Source organism: Pongo abelii, chromosome 4, assembly GCF_028885655.2.
Source record: "Pongo abelii isolate AG06213 chromosome 4, NHGRI_mPonAbe1-v2.0_pri, whole genome shotgun sequence".
NCBI classification, from domain to species: Eukaryota; Metazoa; Chordata; class Mammalia; order Primates; family Hominidae; genus Pongo; species Pongo abelii.
The window spans coordinates 94,004,363-94,030,060 of record NC_071989.2 but is presented as its reverse complement, the minus strand read 5'-3'; the positions used below and the strand labels follow the sequence as shown (position 1 = coordinate 94,030,060).

At 32.8% G+C, this 25,698-nt stretch overlaps 2 long non-coding RNA genes across 5 annotated transcripts in view; one reads left to right on the top strand and one right to left on the bottom strand.

Annotated features, from left to right (window-relative positions):
• Positions 1-2,190: 2,190 nt before the first annotated feature.
• LOC129059454 (uncharacterized) overlaps positions 2,191-25,698 on the bottom strand; it is a 27,824-nt gene continuing 4,316 nt past the window's right edge. Inside the window, exons 3-5 of the long non-coding RNA XR_008525356.2 lie at positions 17,337-17,489; positions 15,964-16,010; positions 2,191-2,496 (exon numbers count right to left, since the gene is read on the bottom strand). This is a non-coding gene — a long non-coding RNA (uncharacterized LOC129059454). The remainder of the gene's footprint in view (positions 2,497-15,963; positions 16,011-17,336; positions 17,490-25,698) is intronic.
• The window catches only part of LOC129059453 (uncharacterized), a 17,313-nt gene continuing 15,140 nt past the window's right edge, over positions 23,526-25,698 (top strand). For 3 of the 4 annotated variants that reach the window (XR_010139987.1, XR_010139986.1, XR_008525355.2), the window contains exon 1: positions 23,526-23,792. This is a non-coding gene — a long non-coding RNA (uncharacterized LOC129059453). The remainder of the gene's footprint in view (positions 23,793-25,698) is intronic. The other variant, XR_010139985.1, reaches the window with a different exon arrangement.

Below are 25,698 nucleotides of genomic sequence, written 5' to 3'. Positions count from 1 at the left end.
AAATATTTTTTTCTAGACAAACGTTTGAGTTCAAGTGGATATATAGAAAATTCTTGCCTTCTAGTGGGTCAGTATACTGGGAGCAAAAGAAAATATATCAGGCAATAAAAGATGTGGATTCTTGTCCCCAGTCCTCTAATACATCCCTATGGCACTTGGTGTTATCTTAATCTCTCCATTTGCAGATGATGACAATAATTTGCTTTGTCTCATGTCGCAGAACTGTTTTGAGGATCCAAGGAGATAGTGTAAGTAAACATATTATAAACATTAATATTTAGTACCAGGTACAAAATATTTTATGACAAGACCATGTTGACAGAAGACAGTCCTTCCTCAAAAGTTAAGATTAATTAGCATTTGCATGGGAGTCCGTATGATAATACCAAGTGCCATAGAGACCTATTAGATGTTATTATATAGTAGTCAGAAGCATGAGCTTTGAAATCATTCAAGCCTGAGTTAAAAATTCATTTTCTGCTCTTTACTAATCAAAATACTTCGGGCAAGTACTTAATCTTACTGATCTCATTTCTTCTCATCTGTAAAATAGGGATAGTAGTATTTAGTTTATGGAGTTAGAAGATAAAGATAAAATGAGTATGCTAAGCAGTTATCACACAGTATATGAGACTTAGTAAATCCCCTACTAATGATAGCTCATAGAATAATAGATCAGCTATTTTGCACAAAGACGAACACTGAACTAACTATATACACCAAAATTGGAATTTTTGTACAACTGCTTTAGGCTCCTCTTTACCTAATCATTTTTCTGAAGCCTTTGGGTACAGATCATGTGAATCAGTCTAAGATGAGAGCTTATCAATTTTCATGTGTATAAAAATCACCTTGGGAGCTTGTTAAATATGCAGGTTCTCAGATTTTAGTTCTGGAGATTTGATTTGAGGGGTCTGACTCATGTCCTGGGGATGAATGTTTAAAAATGCCTCCAGTGATTCTGATATAAGTGATTCCATGTTGATAACAATTGCTTAGTGTATGTCACGTTCAGAGGGATGATGCTAGTTAAACATAATTGCCACTTTTTCCTTGTATATATTTTACATCTCAGTCTATGATATCTTATTTTTCTCCTAAAGTTTTTCCTTTGTCATATTGTTAATGCCAAAACAAAAATATTTGGGATTCAAATTATTTGATGTAGCTGGAATAGCTGCATTAAGAAAAGAAATTCCCGCTATCATAGTATAATATATAAGTTTAAGAAATACTAAGGTTTCATAGAGACTTTTGAAGTAATAAACTAGGGAAATACATGTTTCTGTGCATTTTGAATTGTACAATTTTGTGATCTTGATTTAGTTTCCAAATGCATTTCTGACATCTCTTAAAGGGTGGTCATGAAAACAGAAAATGGAAGAAGAATTAGTCTTTCATGCTTTCCATAGATAACATAAAATCCCCAAGAATATTTCCAGTGTTTGTTTTATTTGTCCAATCTTTGAGTTGTTTGCATAATATTTTCTGAGGATACAGAGATTTGCCAACAATCATACTAATTTTAATGATTTGTGTTTTGTTCATGTTGTCTCAATTTGAGTATTTGTGTTAATCAAATATATTCTTCCAAATAATAAAGGTTTACCAAATACAAAAGGAAACTATTTATTAAAAGCTGTCTGTATAAATACAATATCCTTATACTAAGACTTACTGGAAGATATTAGAATTAAACTAAAGTGTTTATTAAACAATTGAAATGAATACTCTTTATCATTATGATTGCAACAATAATAAAATATTTATAATGTTGATAACATTGATTAAACACATTACGTCTCATTTAACATAACAATTTGTGAAGTGGGCACTGGTAGCATTCTATTTATGGATGAGGAAACTGAGTTTCAGAGAAATTGAGAGTCCAGGGTACATATATTTTAAGTAGTAGGACAGATTTGTACAAGTTTGTCTGATTCTGAATTTGAAAATTCAAGTAATACATTAATAAAAATTTACAGTAAGTTTAAGTGTTCAAAAAGAGAAAGCTTCACAAAGTTTCAATGGTAGAGTAAAGCATTTTCCCTTTCCATTTGGAAGGAAAATGGAAAAAAATAAACGTGTGTTTAGTTACCCTTAGGAAAAAAAAATTTAATTTTCTTGATAAATATACAAATACATTCCAAACAACTTTATTTACACATTACTGTTATCAGAGTGGCAGAAACTGACCAAAGTTATCAACACACAGGCAAAGGAGAGGAGATTCTTTAAAGTAGCATCGTCAGGAAGTCTGATCTCACCTAGAGCGGAGAACAGAGCAGCATCATATCAACTGAAAGCTTGACTTTCCTGGTCTCTGGACTTTCCTCAGAGGTCACACAGCAGCAAAAGATGCCTTTGCTTAGGGTGAAAATTCTATAAGATCATCTGAGAAAGTAGTCTTAGTTTTCTTCTAAGATTATTTCCTCTTCATGGATACTTCTGGCTATATGTAGAGCGATGACTGTGCCTGCTGCTTGTCATGATTATCTGCAAACCATAAAGCACCTTGTAGGCATGATTTGTAAGGTAACTGAGCATTCACACTGGGAACATACATATTCATGTATGTTCATTGTGATTCATTGTGATTACATATTTTTTATATATATATAAAATTATATATATAATCTCACAAGTATAAGCTTGGGAGTAAGTTAAGACCTCACACAGTGCATTCCTGTGAGCAGGATCAGAATCAGTCTTCAATTTCTCACACTAAGAAGAACCATAACAGAGGGCCTAACTAAAAGTACCACATTTGGCAAGATGAATGTGAAAGTTAAAGTTAATTCAGACATTGACTCTTTATTTAGAAATGTTTTTAATTTTGTTAAATGTTGAACAAAATAAAGTCAGTTTTGTTTGTCTATAAAGACAGTTTGAGCACAGATTTTAAAATGAAGTTATTAAAGTTAAATAATATTGTGCTTTCTTGAGTACACCAGTGCAGTTTAACTTTGAGAAAAGGAACTCAGGCAGTAGAGCCACAAAGGAACCCCCAGATATTTAGTTTCATATTGAGGATTGACACATACCTGTGTTTTCTGAATAAATAAATGAAGGAATGAAGATAGGTAGTAGGAAGAAAGGAAGAAAGGATGGGTAGAAGAAAAAAGTAGAATAAGATGGGAGTTTATATATTAGTAGTAAGTAGCATGACTAAGAAATTGGTCTTTATGAAATAAAAAGATAATCAATATATTTTGGGTAATAATTGATCAAAAACTTGCTTCCAAAATGGTATCAAAGAGAAAATATTTTAGGGTAATATAGGTCCCAGGTGTTGGCATGGAAATGTGGAGGTAAATGTTAATGGAGTTTTCTAAATAAAAATAACCGTAAAATAGTGGGCTGGTGTTTGAGTAGGTTATTGCTTTATACAAAAAATTTATCAAAAATGACAATAAAACTAAGAGTAAATAAAACAGAGAACTAGGTGACAAAGGTATCAGATCACTAGAAAGACTAAGTGCCTTCATTCTTCTTGTATTAAAACAAGTTTATATTAGGGAAATAACAACATTATTAAAATATATTATTATTTTTTAAAAGTCAATAATTTTTGAGCAGCACTTACATACAAGGTACTGTGTGTGATCATTTAAAAACTGCTAAATTATAAGCCATATTTTTATATAGTTTTAAGCCCCTTTCTCATTGATTGCTTTATTGGAATATTTTCCCTAGTGTAATAATAAAATATAATTAGTGAGAAAACTTGAACCATTCAGTTATTATTTCCATCCTTCTGTAACCTTGGGCTTCTTAATATCATCTACAGAACAGTGCCAATTATTACAGGGTTAAAAGCTTGTATTGCTTCTTGACGTAATTTTGAATTCCCTATTCTGTTAATAGGATTAATGTCAGAGCAAAAATTCTTTTAATTTAAAATAAAACTTTATGGAGTGTGTGACTTATGTCTTTACCAGGTGAATACAATTCTACGTATTAATAATGCCATCTTTCAACAAAAAGGGAACAGGCAACATAAATTCTTTCTTATAAATTATTTAAATAATTGCAATCTGTCTTTTGTTTAACATTGGAAAAATTGGCATTAAAATTTGAAAATAAATATTTCCCACGTAAAAATCTCACAATTTTTGTTTATTTTACGTTGGAAAGTAAACATTTCCATATAAATATTTTGAAATTTAGTATCCAAAATACATTTGATTATTATGTCTTAAACTATTTTAAATAAGCTGATAATAGAGGTAATATTCCAAATTGGTAATATTATTTAATTTAATATAATATTGTTTAAATTTATGCATGTATAACTATATAAATGCCATTTTCTATCCTTAAATTATAGAAATTGGTATATGACGAGAGAATTTATTTGCTTTGTATTCTGAAATAATTTTGATGTTGAGTGGAAATATGAAATTTTAATCAGTATTTCCAAAGAAAACAAATAGAATTGTGTTGAGGCAAATTCCCCCAAAGTTTGTGCTCAACGTTTTGTACATAGGCACAAAATTATGAGTAAAAATTATGGATTTTTTTCTTAATATGAACTGAATAGAAATAATTCACTGTAAATGCAGGGCACTGGAATGAATTTCCAAAATAGTTGTTCATTCCTTTATTCATTCTCTAATGCGGTAAATATTTACTGAGTGCTTATTATATGAAACTCTCAGATTCTAAGGAACAAGAGGCACTCAATAGAGAAGCAATTCTTCTTTTTATTGGTTTTATGGTGAAAATCTGAATGTCTTAAATGAATATTAAGTCAAATATAAAGATACAGCTAATCAGCCAGCATGGTGGTGCACATCTGTAGTCCCAGTTACTTGGGAGGGGCTGAGGTGGGACAATCGCTTGAGCCCAGGAAGTTGAGGCTGCAGTCAGCCCTGATCACACCACTGCACTCCAGCCTGTGACAAGAGTAAGCCCCTGTCTCCAAAAAATAAATAATCAAATCAAACCAAGCCAAATCACATAAAGATGTAGCTAAGAGGAAGAGCTTTAAGAAAACATAACTTCGATATAAAACGAAAAAGACATGTAGATTTATTTAGTATTATATCAAAACACTAGAAAGTAAAATAAAAAGGTTCTTGACAAAGAAATATGTATAAACACATACCTACAAAGCAACTAGATATTACATTTACATAACTTATTAAATGTCTGTGATTTACCCTGAACAAAACTAGAATAACTTATTTTAGAAAATCAATTAGATTCCAAGAAATTTTTTAAAGTTATCATTTGTAAGTTCAAAAAATGCAAATCTCTTGATTATTTTGTATTTATTTATTATGAATATAAATGTGTTAAATGGACAGAACATCTGAAATGCTGTAACATCAAAATTATTTACCAGAAAAGTGGTTCCTGGATACTTTTCTGAGAATATCTTCTGGGAAGATATTTTAATCAGTCATGAAACTGAGCAGTATTTCAATTTATAATGGAGTTTGACTATTTTAATGATACTTTCTATCAATATTTAATTGTAAACATTATAATTAGTTTTCAATGATGTACCAAACATCTGAGAAAACTCCAATAGCAATTTCTTTGGATTGGAATTAATAAGAATGCAGAATTTTTGGAATGTGTTATGGCTATTTCTTTCCAGCTGTATTAACAAGCAAAAACATTTGCTGGATAAAATTTTTGACCATGGTAGTTGGCATTAATTGTGAATATAATAGAATGGATTAGCATGTGATAGTCTGACTTTCCAGTAGCAAACAGATACAGTCTGTGACTTCTTGACAAAGTAGTGTCAAAAGTAGTGCTTTGCAATGCAGTGCACCAGCATGGCACATGTATACATATGTAACTTACTGCACATTGGGCACATGTACCATAAAACCTAAAGTATAATAATAATAATAATAATAATAATTACAATAAAAGAAAAAAAAAAAAAAAAAAAAAAGTAGTGCTTTTTGGTGAAGGAACTACAGTAATGGACTCACAGCTCCATGTGGCTGGGGAGGCCTCACAATAATGGTGGAAGGTGAAAGGCCCATCTCACATGGTGGCAGACAAGAGAAAATGAGAAGTTGTGCAGGGAAACTCATTTTTAAAAAACCATCAGATCTCATGAGACTTATTCACTATCACAAGAATAGCATGGGAAAGACCCACCCGTATGATTGTTTGTGTTGTCTATGATTTCTTTCAGCAGTGTTTTGTAGTTTTCCTTGTAGAGGTCTGTCACCTCCTTGGTTAGGTATATTCCTAAGTATTTTGTTTTATGTTTTTGCAACTATTGTAAGAGAGGTTGAGTTATTGATGTGATTCTCAGCTTAGTCACTGTTGATGTCTAGCAGAGCTACTGATTTGTGTGCATTAATTTTTTATCCTAAAACTCTGCTGAAATCATTTATCAGTTCTAAGAGCTTTTTGGAGGCGTCTTTAGGGTTTTCTAGGTAAACGATCACATCATCAGCAAAGAGACAATTTGACTTCCTGTTCACTGATTTGGATACGCTTTATTTCATTCTCTTTTCTGATTGCTCTGGCTAGGACTTCCAGTACTATGTTGAATAGAAGTGTGTGAGCCTTGTCTTGTTCAGTTCTCAGGGGGAATTCTTTTAACTTTTCCTTATTCAGTAGTATGTTGGCTGTGAGTTTGTCATAGATGGCTTTTATTACATTGAAGTACATCCTTTCTATGCTTTTATTACATTAAGATACATTCTTTCTATGATTTTGCTGAGGGTTTTAATCATAAAGGGATGCTGGATTTTTGTCAAATGCTCTTTCTGCATTCATTGAGATGATCATGTGATTTTTGTTTTTAATGATTGATAGGGTTTGCCTGTGTCTCACCGAAATTTCATCTTGAATACTAGCTCTCATAATTCCCATGTGATGAGGGAAGGACCCGGTGGGAAATAATTGAATCATAGGGTGCTCTCTAGAAGATAATATGTCCTTTTACTCTTCTTAGTTTTAAATTTTTAAGAATGTACATTTTTAGAATCACATAGTAAAGGAATTTCATTCTGAAATTGCTTTACTATATAAAATGGGACCTGGATTTATTCAAAAGAAATAGTTCTTAGAGAAATTCTCAAACTATCCTTTTTAAAAATCAAGCTCCCTCTCTACTGGTAAAGCATACTTCTCAAACAGATTATATTCTTAAGACTGTTCCGAATATAAGTAAATTTGTCTAACAACCTGTCATATATGTTACTTTTCCTGTGTAAGTTACATAGGTTAATTTCAAAAAGAATTGACAGTGACTCATATTATAAAAGAAGAAAGTTAACATACTAAAACAGATCAACACATTAGAAGTTGGCAACAGTGCCATCTTTTATCCATGTAATTAGTTATAGCAATAGAGCATTTCAATTCAGCATTTCCTGTTAATTAGGGCTAAAAATTGTCTTTAAATATTTTCTGTCTATGGAACCATGTTTTACATATTTATCGTATAATTCTTATAAAATCAGTAATAAGTAACAAAATGAGCTCTTTCTTCATAGCTTTCTTTTTTTATTAATGAAACAAATATCTATTATATAGACTTTTTTACAACATTAAATTGCATTTAGTGACGGTTTTGGGTTACAAATGAGACAGCCTTTCTACAAGGAGCTAAAATAATATACTCTAGAAATATTACTTTCTGATGATCTTTCTTAATGTGGGAATAAACCATAAAGAATCCAAATAAATCGATAATTAACTTGTTCCTTAAGTCTTTCCTTCAAAGTCTCAAGTGAATTCTTGTCTAAGCCTGAATCAAAAGCATTTTTTCTGCTTGAATTCACTGACAAATGTTTGAAGTGCTGATGTTGTATAGTTTTGATTTACTTATTAAATGATTTCTGTGGAGATTATTTGCTTTAATAGGTCCTGTTATTTTTAATTTAGTTGCTTGTAAGCTTTTCTCTTTCCAGTCGTAAGATTTAGAGAGCAAATGTATAGTGGATACAATTGACTGTGGTTTTAGAATGGATTAGATCCCTGGCTCTGCCTTTTACCAGCTAAACGACCCTCACTTTTGCCATCAATCAAATTAATATAAGGATGTGCTTGCAAATTTTCTGAAAGAATTCAATAAGATAATTGGGGTAATGTTCAGAAAGAAGTAACTCTGTTTATGGAAACTGTTGTTATTATCATGTATAGTTGTGATGCTAAAACCATATTATCATTGTGTAGATTTATATTCATTTAAATGTTCTTGGAAAAGGCATGTGGTCACTATGGCAGGATAACTGGTTACCTACACAGTGTTAATTCTCTCATATTAATAGAAAACTTTGTGTTCAGAAGGGCAATGAGCTCAGCTTAGAACCAGATTTTCTAGCAACTTCTGTAACTAGGAATAGTCTTGTGACTCCTAATTCCACCTAATTATATAGACATAGAAGATGCTAGTTGTGGAAAATTTTTTAGATAGTTAAGTTTCTGTTTTATGTATATAGATGAACACAATCCCTACTTGAAAGAAGATTTGGCTCATGAAAGAGTAGTTTAATGAATATCAAAACCAATATTGTGGAATGCAGTTGAGATGGGGCTAGAAGAAGGGATCTACCCATCATGGAGTGGAAACTTACTGACTCTTGATATACATCAATGAAACAACTGGTCAAACTGTTCTGCTTGGGTTGAAGACCAAGGTAATGATTGAGGTTGTAAAAGTTAGGGAAATGGAGGAAAAAAATAGAATATTGGATACTTCTTGTTCTTTTCTGAGGAGTCTTGCAAGACAAATTTGAGCCAGAAATGGGGAAAAAAATTCTTTCCTAAGAGTCACTCTGAATTTGTGACCCACAGTCAAAATTGACTGAGAGTTCCACAATTTGCAGTTTCTAGTGTTGAAAAAGACTATAAATTATAATGGTTATTATGGTGGTTTTGAAGCTGCAATTTTATCAGGGCATAATGGAGTGGCAAGCTTTCCCAGAATACTTTTCTTTAAGTGTTCTCCACTAAACAAGAGCAGGAGCCCACAACAAAAAGACCTATTTTTAAAATTGCTTTAAGGCAGTGGTCATTAAGCTAAAGGCCAGGGGAAGAACAGGATACAAAGACTAGTAGAAGAATGGAGTCTTCAGCTTTAAAGATTTTATGTAGACAAGATCTTTGCCTTTAAATACATATAATTTACCAGAAACAAATAGGTCTGTCTTAGAGAATACTATAAAGACTCACTGGTGAACTCAGAATTTTTCCAGCAAAAGAGATGTGGACAGAAGTGACATATGTCATTTTAGTGCAGAGCTCATATATGATTTAAAATCTCTCTTTTCCCTCTACCTCAAGAACTGTAATGCTCCCAGGCCATGAACAGGTAATGGTCAGTAGCCTGCTAGGAACTAGGCTGCACAGCAGGAGGTCAGCAATGGGTGAGTGAGCTTTACTGCCTGAGATCTGCCTCCTGTTAGATCAAATGTGACATTCGATTCTCATAGGAGCTTGAACCCTGTTGTGAACTGCTTTGCATGCCAGGGATCTGGGCTGCATGCTCCTTATGAGAATCTAATGACTGATGATCTGAGGTGGAACAGTTTCATCCTGAAACCAACACCCACCCTCTACCCCGGTCCATGGAAAAATTGTCTTCCACAAACCTGGTCCCTGGTGCCAAAAATATTGGGGACTGCTGCTTTAGAGAGAGCCTGAGTTCTGGAATGAAATTAATAAGGAAAAGAGCTGTGGTTGTTCACCAACAGAAGTGGAGTTGAAAGTATATTAATCTCTGTTGTTGTTTGGGCCAAGATTTGGGGCTCTTTTTAGCCCAGCATAACCTAGTTTGCTTATACATAAAGCCTTATGTACCCTTGCTTGAGGGAAGCCAAGAGAATATTCAGAAGAGAGTTACCTGTTGCCTCAGTTATTATACATAGGGCTTTATTATGAAAACTCTACACCTGAACCACGCAGAAAAAGAAGTGGCACAAAGGGGGAAATAGAAAGTTGGGGATGTTGAAGAAATGATAAAAGACTCAACAAGGTGGACTCATTCTTGTAACTTTTGAAGAATGGCATAGACACAGAGAAAGTTAACTGCATTTCCACTGAGAAGTTGTGGCACTCAGAGGTTAATTTTATGTGTCAGCATGGCTAGGCTTGATGCCCAGTTGCTTGGTCTAAGATCAGCCTAGATGCTCCTGTGAAATTGTTTTTTTTTTTTTATTACACTTTAAGTTTTAGGGTACATGTGCACAACGTGCAGGTTACTTACATATGTATACATGTGCCATGCTCGTGTGCTGCACCCATCAACTCCTCATTTAACATTAGGTATATCTCCTAATGCTATCCCTCCCCCCTCCCCCCACCCCACAACAGGCCCTGATGTGTGATGTTCCCCTTCCTGTGACCATGTGTTCTCATTGTTCAATCCCACCTATGAGTGAGAACATGGGGTGTTTGTTTTTTTGTCCTTGCGATAGTTTGCTGAGAATGATGGTTTCCAGCTTCATCCATGTCCCTACAAAGGACATGAACTCATCATTTTTATGGCTGCATAGTATTCCATGGTGTATATGTGTCACATCACATGAAAAAATGCTCATCATCACTGGCCATCAGAGAAATGCAAATCAAAACCACAGTGAGATACCATCTCACACCAGTTAGAATGGTGATCATCTCACACCAGTTAGAATGGCGATCAGTCAGGAAACAACAGGTGCTGGAGAGGATGTGGAGAAATAGGAAAACTTTTACATTGTTGGTGGTACTGTAAACTAGTTTAACCATTGTGGAAGTCAGTGTGGCGATTCTTCAGGGATCTTGAACTAGAAATACCATTTGACCCAGCAATCCCGTTACTGGGTATTTACCCAAAGGATTATAAATCATGCTGCTATAAAGACACATGCACATGTATGTTTATTGTGGCACTATTCACAATAGCAAAGACTTGGAACCAAGCCAAATGTCCAACAATGATAGACTGGATTAAGAAGTTTTTTTAATATGATTAACATTTTAATCAGTTGACTTTCTGTAAAGCAGATTATCCTCAATAACGTGAATGAGCTTAATCCAATCAGTTAAAGGCCTTAAGAAAAAAGCTTGAAGTCTCTCAAAGAGGATGGAATTCTGCCTCCAGACTATCCTTGGATATAAGACTACAAGATCAACTCTTGCCAGAATTTCCAGTCTGCTACTCTGACAGCTCTGTTTCCCTGAATAAGGCAAGCACCTTAACAACATTGGAGGACTGAAAGACCTCTTGGCCCTCAACCTCTAGATTTCACAGTGTCAAGACAAATGTCTAGGGTGTGTGTGTGTGTGTGTGTGTGTGTGTGTGTGTGTGTATTCGGTGTAAATCAAATCTAATTTTAAGAAGTATGATTTAAATGAAACATGTAAATTGGAGGATGACTGTATACCCTTAAGATCATTTTTACTGGATAAGAATGGAGCATGTGACTATATATATATATTTTTTGGTCAAATAATTTATTTTCCTTTTGGTATATACCCAATAATGGGATTGCTGGGTTGAATAGTAGCTCTATTTTTAGTTCTTTGAGAGATCTCCCAACTGTTTTCCACCTGGCAGAAGTAGTTTACATTCATACAGTGTATAAGCATTCCCTTTATTCCTCAGCCTCATCAACTTCTGCTATTTTTTGACTTTCTAACAATAGCCATTCTGACTGGTATGAGTTAGTATTTTATTGTGGTTTTGATTTGCATTTCTCTGATGATTAGTGATGTTGAGCATTTTTGTTTTCACATTTGTTGGCTACTTGTATGCATTCCTTTCAGAAGTGTCTGTTCATGTCCTTTGCCCACTTTTTAATGGGGTTATTTGCTTTTTGCTTGTTGATTTAAGTTCCTTGTAGATTCTAGATATTAGTCCTTTGTCAGAGGCATAGTTTGTGAATATTTTCTCCCATTTTGTAGGTTGTCTGTTCACTCTGTTGTTAGTTTTCTAACAACAGCTTTTGCCCTGCAGAAGCTCTTTAATTAGGTCCAATTGTCAATTTTTGTTTTTGTTGCAATTGCTTTTGAGGATATGGCCATAAACTCTTTGTCAAGGCTGATGTCTAAAAGGGTGTTTCCTAGCTTTTCTTCTAAGATTTTTACAATTAGAGGTCTTACATTTAAGTCTTTAATCCATCTTGGGTTAATTTGTGTATATGGTGAAAGGCAGGGGTCCAGTTTTAATCTTTTGCACATGGCTAGCCAATTTTTCTAGCACCATTTATTGAATACGAGGACCTTTCCCCCTTACTTACTTATGTTGATTTTGTCAAGAATCAGACAACTGTAGATGTGTGGCTTTATTTCAGGGTTCTGTATTCTGTTCCCTTGGTTTATGTGTCTATTTTTGTAACAGTACCATGCTGTTTTGGTTACTATAGCCTTATAGCGTAGTTCAAAGTTGGGTAATATGATGTATCCAACTTTGTTCTTTTTTCTTAGGATTCTTTTGGCTATTCAGTCTTATTTTTGGTTCCATATGAATTTTAGAATAATGTTGGTAGTTTGGTAGAAATCACGTTGAAAATGTAGATTGCTTTGGGAAGTATGGACATTTTAATGATATTGATTCTTCCAATCCATGAGCATGGAATGTCTTTCCGTTTGTTTGTGTCATCTATGATTTCCTTCAGCAATTTTTATAGTTCTCCTAATAGAGATCTTTCACCTCGTTGGTTAGATGTATTCCTAGGTATTTTATTTTTTGGTGACCATTGTAAAAGGATTTCATTCTTGATATGGCTCTCAGATAAGAGCCAAATGTTATTGGTTTATAGAAATGCTATTAAGTTTTATATTTTAATTTCTTTTTTTCACATACAGTTTTTTTTTTATACTTCAAGTTCTAGGGTACATGTGCACAATGTGCAGGTTTGTTACATATGTATACATGTGGCATGTTGGTGTGCTGCACCCATTGACTCATCATTTACATTAGGTATATCTCCTGATGCTATACCTCCCCCCTCCCCCCACCTCACAACAGGCCCTGGCATTGGTGGTTCAGTGGTAGAATTCTTGCCTCCCACGCTTGTTACTATAATTTTAACCCAGTTAAATATTACTTTAATCTAGTTGCCACAGCTGTTTGCTGTAACCAATGTTTTCTAAATTTACTGAGAGAATTAAATAAAAATCTGTGTTATAGGAGACAATGACTCTAGAATCAGAACATTTTGGGGGAACTTAATTTGGAAACTTTAATTGATATAATTAACGCTTATGGAAGCCAGTTGGCAAGGAAAAGAAACGAATTAAATGCTAAAAATTCACACAATCTCTTAAATTCTCCCATCAACATGTATTACGGGTGATGAAGGAAAAGGTAATGGAACTGGAAGGAGAACATCAAAAGACCTGGGAGTGGGTGTGGCTAAGATTCACATACTTTGTAGAGCAAATTCCTACTACCTACTACCTATGTTTCAAATTCTGGTGGTCTTTGCACTGGTAGTAGATTTTTTTGTGTGTAAATAAAATGTCAGAGAAACTATGAAAACACACCTGAAAAGTATGTACAGGAAATAGTATCAAAGTCAGAATGTGGGTTAGGAAAGAGTTAATAGTTTCTTTCCCTATACTGGAAGATGGCATGTTAAAGAAAGAAAGATGGCTTGGTCAGATTAATTATCCATATGCTTTCATTATATGTTTTGGTCTTATCGTTACTCTTTTTGAAACTCTTTGACTACTTTTAAGATTTTGCTCTTTGTCTTTGGTTTTCAGATCCTTGGTATAGTTTTGTTTGCATTTATCTTGACTGAATTTTCTAGAGCTTCATAAATACATGAAAAAAAATTTTATTAGTTTTGGAAAATTCTTGTCTATTATTTCTTTAAATATTACTTCTTCATTCCTTTTATTTCATCATCTTGGAATTAAATTATAATATTTTAGAACATTTCAACAATCCCTAATTTTTCCTTATTCTCTTTTTTACATTTTTTATTTTTGTTCATGTTTATTTCAGTTTGGATATTTTCTACTGATATTTATTTTAGCTCACAAATCTTTTCTTCATTTATTAAGTTTTTAATTTTAGTTACATATTTTTACTTCTAGTATTTCCATTTGATTTTGTATAGAGTTAATTTTTTCATCATTTTATCTTTAAGATATTAATCAGTTATTTTTAAATCTTGAACATATTAATATGTTAAAGGCCTACCTCTCAATATTAATATCTAAATCACTGAGAGTTTTATTCTATTGTTTGATTTTTTTCTCTCCTGTTGCTGTCTTCTGGTATTACTGGCAGTTTTTGAATGATGCTGAGCATTGTGTTTGATACATTCCAGAAATTCTGTAAGTTCTTATCTTCCTTCAAATGGGTAGTTACCTTAGCTTCTATCGAGCATTCAGAATAAAAAGACATCACCTCAATTTAACCATGAATTGTGCTGTTTCAAGGTTTGCTTTCATTCTTTATTGCCTGCTTCTTATTTACTTTAGTCATAGAGAGTAATTCTTCAGAATTCTAAACAGAAATTCTGAGTTGATTGCGAGAGCCCTTCCTTCTTAGTGGATTCTAAATTCTAATTTTCTTCCCCTTTCTCTTGAAGTGACTGGAGCTGTGCAGCTGGTTGTCACATTACTGCTCAGCTTCTTTGTCTCTCAATGCATGCTGTTTAGGAATCCTTAATTGCCTTTTTAAATGCTGCCTAGAATTGTAGGCTCATGTCAATGAGTTTCCCTTCTCTCTGGTATCTTAGCCTCTGAACTCTGGCTTCCTTGATAGCTGTCCAAATCTTCAGAACAGTGTTTGGCTTATTTTGTTTTGTTTTATTTGTTTTTCATTATTATTTTAAAAAATTCCTTTTCTGATTGTTTTCAGGGTTGGGGGTGTGTATGTGAGTGCTATGTTATTTGAACTAAACTCAGAATACACATTTGATGTAAGAATACTATTATTCCTTTCTTCAATTTAAAAAGTCTTCAGTGTTTTAGAGAAAATTCTGTTTAAATTTTGCTTTCTTTTTAAACATTTTCTCTATTCCTTTCTTCTGTCTTATAACTGCTGTTACATATAAAAGACATGAATTATATATACACATAAATATACCAACTTTTTGAGTTTCTGTTATGTGTTCTAAGTTAATTTCTTAATGTAGTCGTCAATTCACTATTTTTTTGGACAATTTCTAGCCTCGCCTAGAATTCCACCATACTTCGTTTTTCTTTAAATTATGTCAATATATTATTTTTATAATTTATAATTGCTCTTCTCATTTATTTATATTAACTTTATATATTATGAGTAATTCTCTTACTTGTTTTTAATATAATTTGTGTAGGACATGTATAAAAGTTTGCCCAAGTCTATTATGATAAAGTGAATTTATAATCCAGTTGTTGATTTTTATAGGCTGTCTTTTTTATCATTAAACTTTTTGATTTGCTTTAGAATTTTAATGTTACTTACCACCTAGTAAACCTCTTCTCTTCCTTTAAGGCTTAGCTGAAATATAAACTTATTTGTCAAACTATCTTTAACTCTTCATGTCTGAATTAATGATTAATGCCTCTGTCTTCCCACAACACTTTGATAAATGACAAACTTATATAAAATGTAACATAATAAAATAATATATGTTTGTGTTTCCCCTATTGGATTGAGAGCTCTTTAGAGTAGGATTCTGGGCCATTTTTTAAATGGCTGCTTTTATCCAGTGCTTTAAATATAGCAGATAGCCAATATAACTTTTTAAATAATTATGATTATTCATATTTATATTTCTTGACTCACAACATAGACTGAGAGGCCAAGAAGTGAGTTATTACATTGGAGATCATAGATATTATTTCTTGATTTTTTAGTTATTTCTAGATATTGAATTTCCTAGAAATAAAATAATATTTTTATAGTGTTTTCTCTTTAGAACAAATTTTTCCCCACAAATTTTTTCCTTTTGTTGATAAAAGCATAGGGATATTGATATGAAACTCTGCATATTGTTAAGAGAAGTGTTTTTGGGTATAGGTGGTTAACTTTCTGGAGATGGGCTATACTACCTTTAAAGTCCAGGGTCTCAGACGAAGTATTCTCACTGTTGTAGGTGCTGAAAAAAAATATTTGAAAATAACCTGTGACTGACAAGGTATCTGACTTTCTACTCAGAAAACAGACTAGTCACAAAACAATGTTATTTATGCTAACATATCCTATTTCCGATTTGAAATGGCAAATTTTAAAATAATACATAGATAATATAGTAATTAAGTGAAACACAAATTTGTGTTAGTCTGAGTCCTGTGAGAAACAAATATGATAGAGGTAGGTTTTGTGTCCCCACCCAAATCTCATCTTGAATTGTAATTCCCAGATGTTGAGGGGGAGATCTGGAGGGAGGTTGGATTACGGGGATGGTTTCCCCTATGCTGTTCTTGTGATAGTGAGTGAATTCTCACGAGATTTGATGGTTTTATAAGTGTCTGGCATTTCCCCTGTTTGTACTTCTCTCTCCTGCCACCGTGTGAAGAAGATCCTTCCTTCCCCTTTACCTTCCATCATGATTGTAAGTTTCCTGAGGCTTCCCAAGCCACATGGAACTGTGAGTTAATTAAACCTCTTTCCTGTATAAACTACCCAGTTGTGGGCTTTATAGCAGTGTGAGAATGGACTAATACAAAATTTCAAGACAGGATAAACATACAAGGATTACATAAGGGAAAATGTATAAGTAAAAGGATATAGGTAGGTAGCCAGGAAAGTTGGGGAAAGCTGTCAGACTGCAATGCAGCCTAACTCTGAGTGAGGGGAAAAGAAAGAAAATGTTGGATGAAGCATCTTAGATGGCTTCCAGTATATGAAAAGTTTGGCAACACCAGTGGACAGTTCTTAAGTGCAATTCAGTCCAAAAAGAGGCTCATGTTTCTAAGGAATGGTCTGTCTAGAATAATTGTTCTCAGTGCAAAACACAAAGATGAAATTCAAAGTGTAGCAGCAAGAGTTCTCGGTCAGTAACGCTACCTGTAGTAGGCAACCTGATAATAAAAATCACAGTATATATAAATCATAAAATATTCAGTGTAGTGGGTTAAAATCAGCCCAAGAACTTTATTTCATTTTTGGATCTTCAAATTATTTTACTTATTTTTTATTTTTCTATTTCATTTCTTTTTACTGATCTGTATACTGAGTCAATAATGTCCTTCAAGCTCCACTTTTCCCCTTTCTTCTTTTTTCTTTTCAAATTTTCTTTTATTTCCTTTTTAAGTTCTCTTCTTTCTTAAGGACAAGTTTTCCTAAGATTTGATTGACAGACTGAAGTCTTGAAGGTCACTTAGTCCTTGCCAGAAGGCCCTTGAGCTGTTGTTAGAGACCAATTTATGCTAATATCCGTGGAAGAAAAATACATTAACAAAGACTATTCAACTGAATTTACCTCTTCACAGGTCATTTGTTTCTCGACCACTTTATCACCCACGCATGCTCTTCCACCCCAAGTTCATGTAATAGTAAGTCGTGGGCAGGAAATGATAATCCAAAAATGTATAACTCGACTCTTTTTTTGTATCCACTGGATTATCTTTTTTTCCTGAAAGAGTATAAATAATTTTAAGCTTTCTTATATTTTAATATCAGATTATTTAAAGATGTATCAGTCACAGAATCTACATAAAGTAACATTATGATTTTTTTCTCTTATGAGTAGATTTTTCCATTAAATTGGATTTTATAGGATATAGTTCCCATGACCTGTAAGCTACAAAGGTTAAATCTGATTATAATTTAGGAAACATGTTTACTTTTAATATCTTGGACAATTTAAATAAAAAATTCTGTAGTTTAATAGGCAAGCCTTTTATTGCTATCAATAACAGAGATGTTAACAGTAGAAATTCTTATATGTATTATGAGCAGATTTGTGTAATAAAAATCATAACTTGAATTCAGTTGAATTCATTGTTTAAAATTAGCTGCTTATTTGAATTAAAAAACCAACATAAAATTTAATTTTGTCGTTAATGGATTTTCTCCTCCACCTCACCATCCTCCCTCAGTATAGTGAATTACAAACAATTATGAGAAACAACAACACTTTTTTATGTTGTGGAGCTAACCAGATCCTCATGAGCAGCTCATGCTCTCACTGAGGAGACACTTTGAAGCAGAACCTAGCATTTTATCATATTGAAAAAGCAATAATCAGGCTTCTGACAACTTTTGTGTGTAGTCAGAAAAGGAAAATTATTTTGCATACCCTATCATATAACCTCATCCTCCATCCAAATATCTCATTTTTTTCCGGAGTCCCACATTTCTTCCAGCAGCCTCACCTTCGTTGCATTCCATTATCTAACCTCTTAAATCCTCTGAAACATTCTATATAATTTATTCTGTTAAATTGTATTAAGTTTGGCCTAAAATTGCCTCTGTACATTTTGTAAGCTGGGACTAAAAGTGACATTTTCTTAGATTGTGTTAAGCATACTGATCATTTTTATATCTATCTGGTCACTTGGGACCATAGTGGAGCCACAATTATTAAGTGGAGCGTAGAGTTATAAGCTAGAAATGTGTTAAGAGTAAAAATGTATTTATATAATGATAATTAATAATTGTTATTAAAAAATGTACACAGTTTGAGAATTTGAAAGAATTGTCTTCTGAGCATTTTCTAGATATTAATATTTTCTCATAGAAACAGTTGTATAGAACCACTACATTATGATTATTACAGCTAAAATGTATGCAGCAGTTATTGTCTGTCAGTTGCTTTTACATGGATTGTCTTATTTAGTTTAAACAATAGACCTATGAGGAAGTTACAATTATTTTCCCTGTTTGCAAGATGAGGTAATGAAGACTGAGAAGTTAAATGGCTCACAGAAGAAAATCTAAATGAAAGACTATTGAGCCTACCTGTGAACTCATGCATTTCTAGCTTTTACCTATTTCACCATGTTTCCACTATATTTATAACTGGTAGAATTTTAGGTCATCGCACAAAAATTATTTAATCTATAATTGATGAAAGGAAAACTTAACTTGATTTCATTCATCTTATTTTCTCAAAGTACTAATTTTTAAAAGCCAGCAACTATATCTTTGGCTCTACAACCCTTAAACAATAATTCACAGAGGAGAATAGATAGCATAGCTCCTTGCTTATTCTTTAATTTGCATAAGGGAAGTGACAAGAGCTCTCCTAGTGTCATTTCCCAATAGTTAAGGATTGGGCATCAAAGGTCAACAGACTCCACATACCTAGCACTTGAGCAGAATTCGCCAACATAATTAAAATTAGTTGAAAATTGTGTTTGTTCACAGTACTTTTGACATTCATTGAGTTGCTGATTTCTTTTTTAACTGTGTATGTAAGTGTGTTGCTTGCATTTAGTAACAGTAATTGGCATATCATAACGTTGAATGATAAATATTTATAAAAATGAATATTTATTTTCCTACTATAATTCCTATACATTGGGCACAGGAATAGTCATTATTTAAAGTAACTATGATTTATAAGCAGTGATATAGACGTCATTTATTTTACACTTACAATCAAAAAGGAGAAAAAATGTGGATTTCTAACTGCTGAATTTCCAATTGCCTCATTAATTTGATTGCTTTTGTTGAGTAAACATGTACCTGATGTATTTTGGAGAGAAATAGAATGTAAGATTTATTAAATTTTTAGTTTGTTCTGTGTTCTGATGTAGTTACCTCAAACCATTTTCCTTGGTAGCAGAGTAAACATCTACTTTTCTCAATGTCATGGTAAATGCAGTAAAAAATTTTGAATGTTTTGAATGAAATTTTAGTAACAGTATGACTAAGTCTTTAGTTACAATATATTTTGAATATATGTTCCATGTCAGTCTACAAAGAGATACATTAAATTTAGTCCTTAATCAAGTAAAGACTAAAGTCAGTATTATTTTGATGGTTTTATGCATATAATATGAATTTACATGAATTAATCATATCATTAAAAAAAGACATGTTTGTATAAATAGCAAATATGTTATTTGTTTAAAATATATATTTAAAACTGTTAATTAAGTTATTTAGTTTATATATACATAATATTTTCTCATGGTAATTTTTTTTGTTTATCTATAAAACAAAATGCAAATTACATTCTCCTTTTCAAATCCATATAGTGAAAATGATCTTTTTATGTCTTTATCATGAAATTATTTTAAAATTATAGAAAGTAAACTAAAACTAAAGCATGCTGTTTTATACCATGGAAAATAAAAATATTAATTATATAAATTAGAATGTAAGAAGATAAGTCATTCTTTTGTCTTTGTCAATTAAGTATTATAAAATTCTGGGGGGGTTATGTTAATGTAATTTATGCAAAAGTTTTATCTCTGAATTTTCTAAACGTGTCTTCCAATGTTTAAAACACATTTGTTTGATTAAACCTAGAGGTATAAAATATTTAGTAATATACTTAGATATGGTTGGTGCTGTGGGTTGAGTTTTGTCGTTCTAAAAAAAAGATACGTCAAATTCCTAATTTCAATCACCCAGGATGCAACCTTATTTGGAAATAAGGTTGTTGGAGGTGTAATTCATTACATTAAGATGAGGTCCTATTGGAGTAGGGTGTGCTCCTAATCCAATATGACTTGTGTCTCTGTAAGAAGAAGGCTATATGAAAACAGAATTACACAGAGCGAACACTACATACTACCAAGGCAGAGACTGGAGCTATATATGTTTCTACAAACCAAGTAATGCCAAAGATTGCTGGCAAACCACAAGAACCTAGGAAGACTAAAGAAAGGATTCCTTTACAAGTTTCGGAGGGTGCATGGCTCTGCTAACTTCTTGATTCTATGTCTAGGACTGAAGAGCTCTTGATTTCAGTTATCTCTAGGACTATGAGCCAAAAACATTTCTGCTGTGTTTAACCATCTTGTTTGTGGTAGTTTGTTATTGCTAGATTCAAATGATTGACCCTTGAATCCAGATAAAAAAATTTTTGGCCTTAAAAAATAACATTTATAATGTGTAGGGAAGAACTAATTACTGAGTAACTATGATATTATCTATAATTTCCTGAAAAAAAATAGAGCATAATGGATGGAGTGATGGTGTGAGAATGACACCACATCTATGTAATCAACTCTGGTTATTAACTGTAGAGAGACATTTTGCTTTCTCTGGCCAGCAGTTTCTCTATCCTCCAAATAAAAATAATATCTCCCAAAGTGCCTTTAATAAGCTGATTTGGATATTAAATAAGGATATATTTCCCAGGTTGTCTGGAAATTTAAAACTGTGTGCCAACATAAGAAAATATCTTTATACATCCTGCTTTTCTGCACAAGCTTCTCATTTTTCAGATATTGTACTATTTAATTATATCTGCTTCAGTGACTTAATTCACTAAACATACAGTTTCAATACAGTTTATGACCATTTGTACTTCTTTAATTGTAATTCCTGATAATTATTTATACTAAAATATTTCTTTCTCAAAAATTAAAAAAAAAATCTAAAATGTTACTATACCCAGCTGAGAACACTCTCTTTAACTCTGAAACCTTAAATTTGTGCTTCTCACAGATTTCTCAGAATAACATGTCCAATATGAAATTTACAAACTTTTTGAAAAGTGCTCTACCCTTTTCATGTCAGAGAACATCTCAACTATCTACCAGATTCTTAAAAACCTGCTGTCAACTCTGTTACTCATATCTATTTGTTTCTCAGGGCTGTCTTATACATCTCCATAAAATTGTTCCAATTCATCTGTGTATCTCTTTCCTGCTGTCATACTTTTAATTTTGAGCTCATCATATCTTGGCAATTTTGTCTGACAACATGCAATAAAATTTCTAACCCACCTTCCACACTGCCGCCAGAACTCTTTTGAACTGCCATTTTGGTTGTATTAACATCTTTGTTCCCTTGGCTTTATTTCTGGTTTCAGACACATGTATAAAGGGTAATTGCATGCAGGCTTCCCCTCCCTACTCCCTACTCTTTGGTGGTAACAATGCATCTACGCTTGTGTTCTCTGAAAGTACCTTGTTTCCTGTTCTGATATTTTTTTGATGCTACTTTTAAGGATGACAGCTGGATAATTCCATGTATACAACTAAAAATATAGGAGGATATTGATGCCAGTTGAGATATCTTCAGCCAATGGAGGATAAGAGTCGGTAGATAAATGGCTGCTGATGAAGATAAGTTCACCTTTAAACACACACACACACACACCTCAGCTCAGTCAATAGAAGACTATAATTATGTTTTCAAATAATGCCTCATTTTGCATGAAACTCCATGCTGCTGGAGCAATGTTTCTCAAAGTTGGCTTTGATAGGACATTTCTCTATTATTATTCTAGCTACACATACCATTCAGTATATGGTCTGTCTTTGAGGATGACCCAAACTGTCCCCTTTTCTCTATCTTCTAAAGCCTGAGGTATGGCTTTGAATAGGGGTGATTATTTTATTCTGATATTTGAGAAAATACTTTGCATAAATCATTATTCTCCCATTTTCCTATTCTCACTGGATCTTCTGTTACTTTAAAAATACGTTCTCCTCAATAGGTCTCAGTACATTTTGTTCAGAAACAAAAGCCTGGAAGACCCACCACAAATCTTTCACAAGGCAAGCAGAGCAGAGCCTACTAGAAAAGAAATAGCTAACATATAAAATGAAGTCATAAATAGATATTTCAAAAATTATCTTGCCACAAAAATATTCCCTTAGAAAGGCCGTTTCACTACTGAATTATTTGCTATTTGAAAAATTTAACTTAGAGATGCAGAGTATGGTGTGGAAGGCACATATTGTTAGGAAGATAAATGAGTATAATCTTTTCTCTTTCCGTCTTAAATCACTGGAAAGCAAAAAAGCAATGTATCAGTTTAGAAATATAAGCCAAAACTGACCTCTGAAATTTATCCTTTTGCACAGAATTGCCTACAAAGTCAAGTTACTAGTACAAAGTTTAGAATTGTAAGATTAAACTTAGAATATCTTAAAACGAGTAATAGAATTTGCTTTTCATATTTAACTTATTTCCCTAATTCAAATCCAACAATCCATCTAGCACATTAAACTAATTGGTTTTCCCCAAATACACCTATATAATTCTTCTATATAGTTTCTCATTAACTTTTGAAATAGAAATCTGATTTGTAGGTTAAGTGAATTCAATTCTGATTTTATATTATCCTGTGTTTGTTTTATACTATACACTGTCGAAAAACAGCATATCCTTCTACATATCTGAAAAGATTCTTCTCTCTAATCAGAAATATTTATAAGAGTAGCAATGGAGTTTGTATATACTCCCACAAAATAATTATTTCAATCCTTACTGGAATAAAATCTTTCTCCATTCTAACCTCTGGTGTAAAGACATAATTTGTTAATGCTCTTTTCTTTTCAATTCATTGTGTTGTAAAATTACTTACAATTTATGCAATAAAGCATATTAGAGTTACTGCATTATCTAGGTTTAATCCAAGTCCATTTAATTTTCCTCAAAAGACTATTATCTCTATTTTAATGATATATTTTATAATCTCATTTAAAACATTTATAAAACTTATGTCATGTTGCTTAAATTTGGGATATGTACAATTTATACTAAGATTTTATCCCCTCACACTGTCTTATTTACCATTTATTGAATATCCTGTTATTTGCAAGGTATTGACATATATCACATTGGAGAAACAATGATAAATTACACATTGGACCGCTGAAATGGTGCAGATAATATAGCTGTTTAGATGGCTGACATGAGTAAAACAGAGAACTCGAATTTTGATTTGATCATTTGAAGGTGAGAAAAAGAAGCGCCTTTTAGATGTAAGGAACCTATTGAGCCAAAGCAAAAAAGATGGAAAAAAGTGAGTATATAAGGAAAACAGCAAGTTTTAGACAAGCAGAGTCTTTGTAAAGAAAGGTAGTGGATATACCCAAAGGACTATAAATCATGCTGCTATAAAGACACATGCACACGTATGTTTATTGCGGCACTATTCACAATAGCAAAGACTTGCAACCAACCCAAATGTCCAACAATGATGGACTGGATTAAGAAAATGTGGCACATATACACCATGGAATACTATGCAGCCATAAAAAATGATGAGTTCATGTCCTTTGTAGGGACATGGATGAAATTGGAAATCATCATTCTCAGTAAACTATCGCAAGGACAAAAAACCAAACACCGCATGTTCTCACTCATAGATGGGAACTGAACAATGAGGACACATGGACACAGGAAGGGGAACATCACACTCTGGGGACTGTTGTGGGGTGGGGGGAGGGGGGAGGGATAGCATTAGGAGATATACCTAATGCTAAATGGCGAGTTAATGGGTGCAGCACACAAGCATGGCACATGTATACATATGTAACTAACCTGCACATTGTCCACATGTATCCTAAAACTTAAAGTATAATAAAAAAAAGAAAAAAAAAAGAAAGATAGTGGAATATGACATTTAAAAGGAATGTTAGCTGTAGACCATGGAATTACCCAAGTCTAGTATGAGAAATTGGGGCTTTTATATAAAAGAAGTAGAGATTCATTGAAAGTTTTTGAGCAAACTAGTGGCATGATAAGAATCACTAGGATTAACTAATCAGCTAACTCTAACATTAATTAAGATTAGGAGATTCTGTAAGAATAAAATGATTGACTCACCCAACATTTATTTAATAACAACTATATACAATGTACTGCTAAGAATTACAGACTTAAGTAATAGAATAAAAATTCTTGTTTCAAAACTTGCAAACCACTGGGAAGAAAAATTAGACGTTTCAAATTAAGCCATAGAAGAATAAATAATATTTAGAAGTATTAAATATTTGCTCTGGCACTCAAGTGATCAATAAAATTAGAGGTTAGTTTTGTGATGAGGAGCATGTATCCTGGAGTCAGCCTGGATGTTAGTACTGGCTCTACCATCTCCTAGCTATGTGAATATAGGCCATTTAATCTCTCTGTGAATAAGTATTTCAGCAATCAAATTAAGAAAATAGTAGTTAATATCTCATAGGTCAATTGTGAGAATTAATGACAAAAACATATAAAATATTTAGTACAACATCTGGCATATTTTAAACACTCAAGAAGTGTTTGCAGAAATGAAGTCAGAGTTGACTCTCCTGGTAACTATAAAGACTGGGAATGCTAGGAAGAGTATTTAGCTCAGACCTTTTGAGGTTAGGGTTTAGCTCAAGGTAGTCTTCGTGAAACATTCAGTCTGTGAATAATATAACCCAATCTAAGACTTGCAGACAAATAAAAGAATGAGAGTCTAGGAAAGACTATATACATTAGAGCCCCACTTAATTCTGCAAGATATAAGACATTATTGCATTTGTTAAAATACGGAATGCTATGAGTTCACTTATTTTGTAAAGAGATCTGTGATGAGTAATTTTGAAAAATGACAGAGATCCTCTGTGACGAGTAATTTTGAAAAATGATAAGGCCAGTGGGGCTGAAACTGCAATGATTCAGGTAGGAATGATGAAAGGAGAAAGTTGTCGTGGGTAGAAAATGGGGCTTGGAAATACGGACCCTTCTAGAGATAGAATTTGCAGAACATGATAAGGGATGGATTATGAAAGTCAAGACAAAGAAGGAATAAGGGATAATGCCAATATTTATAGTCAGTAGGCTTGGATGAAGTGAAAAATCAACAGGTATAGGGAGTGCATGCAGAAGATTATATGCAAAAACAAAGATGAACATTTCTGGGTTGAAGATACAAAAAAATAAAGTTCTGTCAGAGC